The sequence below is a fragment of the Amphiura filiformis genome, chromosome 14 (assembly GCF_039555335.1).
Source record: "Amphiura filiformis chromosome 14, Afil_fr2py, whole genome shotgun sequence".
In the NCBI taxonomy this organism is placed as follows: Eukaryota; Metazoa; Echinodermata; class Ophiuroidea; order Amphilepidida; family Amphiuridae; genus Amphiura; species Amphiura filiformis.
Genome location: NC_092641.1, coordinates 57472420 through 57481672, shown reverse-complemented (window position 1 = coordinate 57481672; position 9253 = coordinate 57472420). Strand labels below are relative to the sequence as shown.

Here is a 9253-nt window from a genome sequence, read left to right as displayed (position 1 = left end):
GCTCATTTTAGATCCCTTAAAGACTTGTCTGTAATTTTCAAAACAGCTCGTATTTGGAATAAAGTTATGAAAGTCTGTATTTTTAGAGCAAAAAACTTTTAGCATGTTCCAATTTCTGTAATCATGTTGGTACTCTTATTGTTCCAATTCGCTTAAACCCTCTACTTACCTTACATTTTAGATACAAATGTTATGTTGCATTTCAAAGTGACGTTGTAACAATGCAAACATCTTTATCTAACTAATTTTCAAGACATCGTCAGTTTATCCATTCCTGCAATACCATGCAATATTATCATTATAACTTCTTTTGATGTTTCTGATGCATATTACAAATAAACATTGTTTAGGTCTATACATTTACTTAGACCTCACGATGTACGGTATCCATAATTATATATTTCAAATTATGAACGGAAACGTTTGTATTTATTCACTTATGATATTAAGACAGACTTCATTTTGCAAATTTATACACATCATTGACTGATTAACATGGTTAGTAATTTTTTTTAAGTAAAAGGTTGTTCCCAAAATTTGATTATAGCTACCCAAAATGTCCTTCTAAAATTAGATTTCAATGTAAAAATAGAGAAAAATTAGGCCCGATGAGGGACTCGAACCCGCGACCCTCAGATTAAGAGTCTGATGCTCTACCGACTGAGCTAAAAAAGGGGCATAAAGGACTCTAAAAAGGGGGGAAGGAGAAAGGAAAAAGAAGGAAGGAAGGGGGAAAAGGGGGAAAAGAGAGAAGAAGGAAAAAAATGAGTTTGGTGGTGGAGTGGTAAGCACTTCCGCCTGTCACCCATTCGACCTGGGTTCAATTCCCGGCTGTGCCAAGTTTTATATTTTTTGTCCTGCTGTTTTGATAATTTTGTAGCAGTTTTATGCAATATCTGTACTTAAAAGTAGGCCTACATCTAAGCTAATTTTTTAATTTTTTTTTTCAAGTTTTCCTCAAAAATAATGTAGTGTAAAATATATTAACATGAACTTTTACCCATATTCGAGAAATCGAAAAGGGACCTTCCCTTTCACAGGGATCTTTTTAATCTTCCAAAGGGTTAATTTTATCTTTTTACCTTTTCAAAAGGTGAATACAAAGATATTTTAATTCCATAATTAACCTACACGCCTACCCCCTTCTTTTTCTGAGAAATTGAAAAAGAAAACCCGATAGGCCTACCCCTCGTGGTGTCCAAATTCGAGAAATCGAAAAAGAACTTCCCCTTTTATAGGAATTTTTTTATTCTTCCAAAGGGTTAATTTTATTTGTATTTTTCCAAAAGATGGATATAAAGGTACGTTTATACCAAAATAAACCTGACTACCAGTCCCCCCTCTTTTTCGGTGAATTGAAAAAGACATCTTATCCAGCATATCCTACATTTAGCCCGGGACATTTAGTCCAAATTCGAGAAATCTGAAATGGACTTTTCAAAAAATTCATTTTAATTTTTCCAAAAGGTTTATTCTTTTTTTATATCTATCAAGAGATGGATATAAAGGTATATTTATACCACAGTAAACCTGAATACCTGCCCCCCTCTCTTTCTGAGAAATTGAAAAGACTTCTCCATTGCCTCATCATTTTCCTAGTCCAACTTCTAGAAATTGAAAATGGACCTTTCCCTTTTATAGGAATTTTTTCATCTCTTTTTCTGAGAAATTGAAAAAGATAACTTAATAGGCCTTCCCTTCATTTTGTCCAAATTCGAGAAATCGAAAATGGAACTTTCCTTTTATAGGAACTTTATTCATTTTATTCCCCCGGTATTCCCCCAAGAGAAAAAGCATTATGTATAAAGGCAGCCGATAGGCCTACCTTTAAACCCACCTAAGAAGGTATGAAAATACCAAAAAGACTTTATCCTCTGGATCTTTTAGCAGGTTCTGTTCATTCCCGTTCTTTCTTTTCAAAAAATTGCGTATATCATACAGTGCATATATATACGCTCCGCTTCCGAGATAAATAAAATGGCGGACGTTAGTGATCACAATACTTCCGGGTTCCGTATAAAAATACACGCATGCGTAGATTATGCCCCCGTTATGCCCCCTCTGGCTTGCTCTGGCAATAGCTCTGGCAATGTGTGGGAAAAGTCTGGGAATGTCTGGGAATTGTGTTGGAATGCTGGTATTGACTGGGATTTGGTTGCGATTCGCTGGGTGTTGTTTGCGAGTCCAATGGAGGTGGGGTGGAGCTAACCGGGCTTGTGGTAGTATATTTTATGACATTTTACTTGAACTCACCCACAATACAGTTCGTATAATTATTATAAATGCATATGAGTCACCCACAGCACAATTTGAACATTAATGTCCTCCTGCCTTTATGTTTCATGACACACAATGTTGCATCATCTCGAAACGACAACAAGTGTTATTTAAAAAAAAACTGTATCCACGCCAGAACGAAACGTCCAATGACGTCATTCGACGATTCCACCAGAGGGTTTACTGTAAAACTGCTTCATAATCAAGTCGCTAGCGATGACCACTTGCAATTTGACTAATAAGGGAATCGGTTTTTATTGTAGGCCTATAAGTACTATCATTTCAGTTCATTGACAAAAACTACAATCATCGCTGGTAAATAGAACATAAACCATCTAACTCAGAAATGATCGATGCAGCTTTGATGATAGGAATGAAAGAGGCCACTCGGCCGAAAAAAGTTTTTGTTTATAACGAGCGCATAACAGGATATTTTTCCACTTAAAGAAATACGAAAATTCGTTTACAAGGACAATCAACCTATAATAATTTTGCAACTAATCAAGCAGCAGAACAGCACATTTAATACTGGCTGCCCTTATCTCACATGATAGGCCTATTCAGAAAAAATCAAATTCAGTTTGTCAACTTTTTATAATTTTTAGTACACATTAGATATTCAACTGACAAAGTTGATTTATCCTAACGCTTTGTTTATTGATACCTTTAATCATCTAAATAAACACGTTTATATCACTTTTTTTTTTAAACGTAATGAACAAGAAGTTGTAGGCCTATTAAATAGACATGATAGAAGTACATCATATAACATAACAAAGATATTTGATGGCCCTCTCATAGCTGATCACCCAGATCAATTTTAAATAGCCTTGCGTATTTTCTCAGATGCCGAAATCACAATGATGCTTCAAAAAGAAATCGATTTGTACTTGTCAGTGGATACTAGTATTTGGACTTTTGACCCATTATAAATATGTTAATATAGCTACAGTAACCGTAGTATGGAAGAGTAACAGATAATCTGTAGGTCTTGATAATAGGCAAAACTACATTTTATTAATGGGTGATAATGAAAAAGACCTAAACAAGTTACTGGAGGTGGCTAGTGAATTTTCTGAGAAGTACAAACTAAGGTTTAATTATGAGAAATCAAATGTTTTAATAACTGGTAAGAGAATCGATCACAACAAAAATTGGATGCTGGGTGATAGTTATATTAAAGAAACAAATGAATATAAATATCTTGGAATGTACTTAAGTAGAAATCTATCAGATCATGTACACATTGATGATGTTATTCGTAAAGGAAATAGACTTATAGGTTACATAAAATCAATAATCAATAATCAAGACGACTTTAATCGGGTGTATTATGGCGATCTCTTATGGAAAACTATTGCGCTACCAACCATCAATTACGCATGCTCAGTCTGGACCTGTGCTAGTGCCTCTGATCTTAAAAAGATTGAAAGCCTCCAACTACAGATGGCAAGATCGATACTACGCGCAAGCAGAAATACCGCAAAAGAGGCGTTATATGGTGAATTAGGCTGGGACTCAATTTCATCAATACAGACTAATTATAGAATTAAGTATTTTGATCGACTTCTGAACATGAGTAACGATAGATTTCCAAAAGTAATGTTTAACACTCTCTTCTCGATGTATGATACTACAGGTAAAACTACTCAATGGAAATGGTTTACACATATCCAAGAGGCACTCACTTACTGTGGTCTGGATCATATAGTCCAGGCAAAATAATAGTTGACCTCAAACAAATTGCAACAGAATTTTTTTTACCACAATGCATTTCTATAATGTCCCTAGAATGACATACTAAAAGTCCCTAAATATCCGAGTGGTGGAAATATGCCTAATTTGCATAAATCCAAAATGGCCGCCAATTCACAGATTTTTCACTTTATTTTGACAACTTTTAAGGTACTTAGATACCTAAAATGCTTATTCCAGAATGGATAATCAATACATGTTTCACAAGTTTGCCAAATGTCTCAATATGGGTGCCTTAATTTGCAGAAATCCAAAATGGCTGCCAATTTTGGGATATTTTATATTGATTTGGTCATCATTCCCAGTCTACACAACGTTTGTGGTAATTTAAATGTCTAAAATGCACATTTTAGGATCGGTAATATCTATGTATGTTTTGCAAGTGTGCAACGTGCCTTGATATATGTGCCCTACTTTGCATAAATCCAAAATGGCCGCCAATTTTGGGACATTTTGTATTGATTTGGTCATCATTCCCAGTCTACACAATGCTTGTGGTAATTTTAATGCCTAAAATGCACATTTTAGGATCGGTAGTTTCTATGTATGTTTCGCAAGTGTGCAAATTGCCTTAATATATGTGCCTTAATTTGCATAAATACAAAATGGCCGCCAATTTTGGGACATTTTATATTGATTTGGTCATCATTCCCAGTCTACACTACACAACGTTTGTGGTAATTTAAATACCTAAAATGCACATTTAGGATTGGTAATTTCTATGTATGATTCGCAAATGTGCAACGTGTCTTAATATGTGTGCCCTACTTTGCATAAATCCAAAATGGCCGCCAATTTTGGGATATTTTATATTGATTTGGTCCAGGGGCGTAGCAAGTGGGGGGGGGCAGGGTGGACGAAGTCCATGGGCCCGAGGGTTGAGGGGCCCCGAGCACAAAAGCAGGGCCGGATTTACCATTGGGCCAGATGGGCCCGGGTCCAGGGCCCCCAAAATTGCCCTATGCATCTTTCTTTTAACCCCAATAACAGCTCGTTTTGGGGCCAAAATAGGGCAAAATTGTAAAATGTTCACGCGCATTCAAATAACAAAATTCATGTTAATCTGGGGCTGAAATAGTCTGAAATTTAATTTTTCTCGTGTTTTGCACGCAAATTTCCTAGTAACAGCGGAACAAAATAATGCTAGTCCACCTCTATTATATGTAAACCAAAACTTGGCCACTGACTTGAGTGAGTTCTGGGCCTCCAAATTTTGGCCTGGCCCAGGTAATTCCGGCCTGGTTAAAAGGGCCCTTACTGGTACTGTCCATGAGCCCCTGATGCTCTTGCTACGCCCCTGATTTGGTCACACTACAATGTTTGTGGTAATTTAAATACCTAAAATGCACATTAGGATGGGTAATTTCTATGTATGTTTCACAAGTGTGCAACATGCTTTTATATGTACGCCCTAATTTGCATAAATCCATAATTTTTTAACTAATTTTTTCATAATTCTCATATTACGTATCTTTTTGTGTGTGTGTCTAAAATGCATGTTTCAGGATGGGTAATCTTAAAATATGTATCCCAAATGTTTCATATGCCATAATCTGTGTGCCTAATTACAAAGAGTTGCCAGTTACGGACTTTTCATATTGATTATAAAAAGTATAATACAAAATATCACACAGAACCCTCAGCTTTCATCCAGATTGGGGTACAGTTTGGTTGCAATCCTCAATATTACAATCTTGTAATAAGCACTTATGTGGCAAAGTCATCTTCAGTAGCATCAATTTCAATGTCTGGTGGTGGCGAGTTAGTACAAAAGTACCACGGCACTCAGTGCAGACTGCTGAACAAGGGAGGCCATACTTTTGGCATGTTCAGTTTTTGTTTGCGCAATCTTTCTTATATCCACATCTGATGACCTTAGATTGTGGTGTTGGTGGTTACTCGGTATGTAATGCAAGATTTTTGCAATCAACAAGTTGCAAACCCCAATCTTCTGGAAGTTAATTGTTTGCCAAACCCTTCCACTCGAGTATTTGATAGAAGACACGCAGGAACTTCTTGAAATAGTCTATGCCAGGAACACTTTGGTTCACATGATGAGCGGTAAAGCAATCTCCAGAGTAGCGAGTGGTCATTATCTTGATGAATGCTGCACTGAATACCGTGCTGATAGCAGATTTGTTCAACTTTAATCTGCCAACCAATGAAAAACAGCCTCCTGAAGAACTCCCAACCTATGAAGAACAGCCTCCTGAAGAACTGTCACCAATGCAGAACAGCCTTCTGAAGAACAACCAACCTATGAAGAAGAGCCTCCTGAAGCAGTCCCAACCAATAAAGAATACAGATCATTGATCTGAGATCAAGGAGAAGCAAAATAACTGTATAATAGTCTAATGTCTGGCACCGCATCGGTAGATGAGATATACTTATTAGATGTCATTGACCGGATTTTTAGTCATATGGAGCAAAGAAACAGGCTATGTCAACACCTACTGATGCTCTTCTCTCTGGTTACGGTATAATGATGCAAAATATTGCAAGATGTTGACAGAAGACTCCAAGATGGGAACTATATAGTGAGAAGAAGTGGTCGTTACTGGGCAGGGTTGTCCACAGATCTCATCATTGAGCAGGTCCTAAGACAAGTGGAGGGCTGAGCAGAGGAAATGGAAGAGCAAGACAGAGTTGGGATGTAAATGACACAAGGGCAATTACAGGGCTACCTCAAAGAGCGGTATCCATTCAATCCAGACCTTGCACAACATTGCTAATGGAATGACAGCAGACAGAACTGTTAATGGGGACCATCGAACATAATTATTTTCGATCTATCATCAGTCTTCAGCTAGGAGTTGTGCAGTTATCCCTGTTTGATTCATCAAGCTTCCTCCTGGAAGCGACTAAAGCAGCCCCAGCAGATGCCCTATTGAAGGTGTCAAAGTGTAATCAGTCAGAGCCTGGTGAAAATGTGCACTACATTTTGGATGGTGGTGCACTAATGCACCGTCTTCCATGGCCCCGTAGAACGACTTACATCAACATTGCCAGCTCTATGTTGATTATAATGTTACTGGAAATCCAACCATAGTTTTTGATGGGTATGAAGATGGTCCCACAACCAAGGATGCCACAAATCTTAGATGAACAAGACCTTGTCCTGGATTTACTTAATAGGTGACATGGTTATCAATTCCAAGAATGAGGAACTCCTTGCATCGAAGTTAACAAGCAATATTTCATCCACAGGGGCGTAGCAAGAGCACCAGGGGCCCATGGACAAGGAGCAGTACGGGCCCTTTTAACTAGACCAGGCCAAATCTGGAGGTCCTGAACTCACGTGCTGAGGAAGGCATGTGCACTCAAGTCAGTGGCCAAGTTTTGGTTTACGTAAAATATAATAGGGGACAAACATATTTTGTTCCGATGTTACTAGGACATTTTGTGCGCAAGCGAAAAAAATTCTATTTCAGACTATTTTAGCCCCAGATCAATATGAATTTCGCAATCTGAATTTGCGCTATTTTGGCAAAAACGCATGCTGTTATTGGAGATAAAAGAAAGATGCATATAGCAATTTTGGGGCCCTGGACCCAGGCCCATCTGGTCCAATGGTAAATCCGGCCCTGCTCTCCATTATCAGCCCTTATTTAATGCAAAACTGAACATGCCGAAAGTATGGCCACCCTTGTTCAACAGCCTGTACTCTGTGGCGTGGCACTTGCTGTACCAGCTTTCCACAACCAGACATTGAAATTGATGCTACTGAAGATGACTTTACTACATAAGTGCTTATTCCAAGATTGTCATATTGAGGATTACAACAAAACTTTAATCCAATCTGGATGATAGCCCGTGGTTTTGTGTGATATTTTGAATATACTTTTTATAATCAGGGTATTGTCAGTATGATAAGTCCGTATGTGACCGCCATTTGTAATAAAGGCACACAGATTATGGTGTATGAAACATTTTGGAGTACATATATTAAGATTACCCATCCTGAAACATGCATTTTAGGCATAAGAATTATTCCAAAAGTGACCGGGTACGTAATATGAGAATTATGACTAAATAAGTTAAGAAAGTACTACAAATGGCGGCCATTATGGATTTATTCAAATTAGGGCACACATGTTAAGGCACGTTGCACACTTGCGAAACATACATAGAAATCACCGATCTTAAAATTTAGGTATTTAAATTACCACAAGCGTTTTGTAAACTGGGAATGATGACCAAATCAATATAAAATGTCCCAAAATTGGCGGCCATTTTGGATTTATGCAAATTAAGGCACCCATATTGAGACGTTTGTCAAACTTGTGAAACATATATTGATTATCCATTCTGGAATAAGCATTTTAGGCATCAGAAATACCTGAAAAGTTATATAAAATGGGTGTTAAATTCAAAATAACGTGAAAAACCTGTGAATTGGCGGCCATTTTGGATTTATGCAAATTAAGGCACCCATATTGAGACGTTTGGCACACTTGTGAAACATGTATTGATTATCCATTCTGGAATAAATATTTTAGGCATCAGAAATACCTGAAAAGGTATATAAAATGGGTGTTAAATTCAAAATAAGGTGAAAAACCTGTGAATTGGTGGCCATTTTGGATTTATGCAAATTAGGCATATTTCCACCACTTGGATATTTAGGGACTTTTAGTATGTCATTCTAGGGACATTATAGAAATGCATTGTGGTGAAAAAAATTCTGTTGCAATTTGTTTGACCTTTACCTAAAAAATCAATTAGTTTGCCTGGACTAATATGTTCTCAAACAGAGAACCTTTTAACAGTAACTGGGTGAACTCGTTTAATTGTATTAAAAAAGAACTAGATGATAAATTATGGTTAGAGATGGCTTCAACGAAGAAAACTCTGGTAAATTACTGTAAATATAAGGAAAAACCAAGCTTAGAAGATTATCTTCTTGATTCCACAGATTTTTATGGAAGTTCGCTTAAGTTTAAAGCTCGTACTAATACGCTTCCACTTGAATATAACATTAAGTCTTGGCATGAACATAACACGGGTATATATGTAAATTATGTAATATCGATCTTGAAAGTACCAATCATTTCCTCTTCACATGTCAGAAATTAAATCACATAAGAAATGAAGAATATGATAAACTTAAAAATGAACTGAGCACGCACAACTTTTCCTCTTTCTGGCAATGGTTCTACTTTCAAAGTAATGATAATTACGATGTTAAATATTTTCTAATGATGGAAAACATATATATTGT

The 9253-nt window shown here is 36.9% G+C and overlaps 1 non-coding gene across 1 annotated transcript; it reads right to left on the bottom strand.

Annotated features, from left to right (window-relative positions):
- Positions 1–602: 602 nt before the first annotated feature.
- On the bottom strand, positions 603–678 carry Trnak-cuu (transfer RNA lysine (anticodon CUU)). Its single transcript has one exon. It is a non-coding gene; the product is annotated as a tRNA-Lys (tRNA).
- Between the last annotated feature and the right edge of the window lie 8575 nt (positions 679–9253).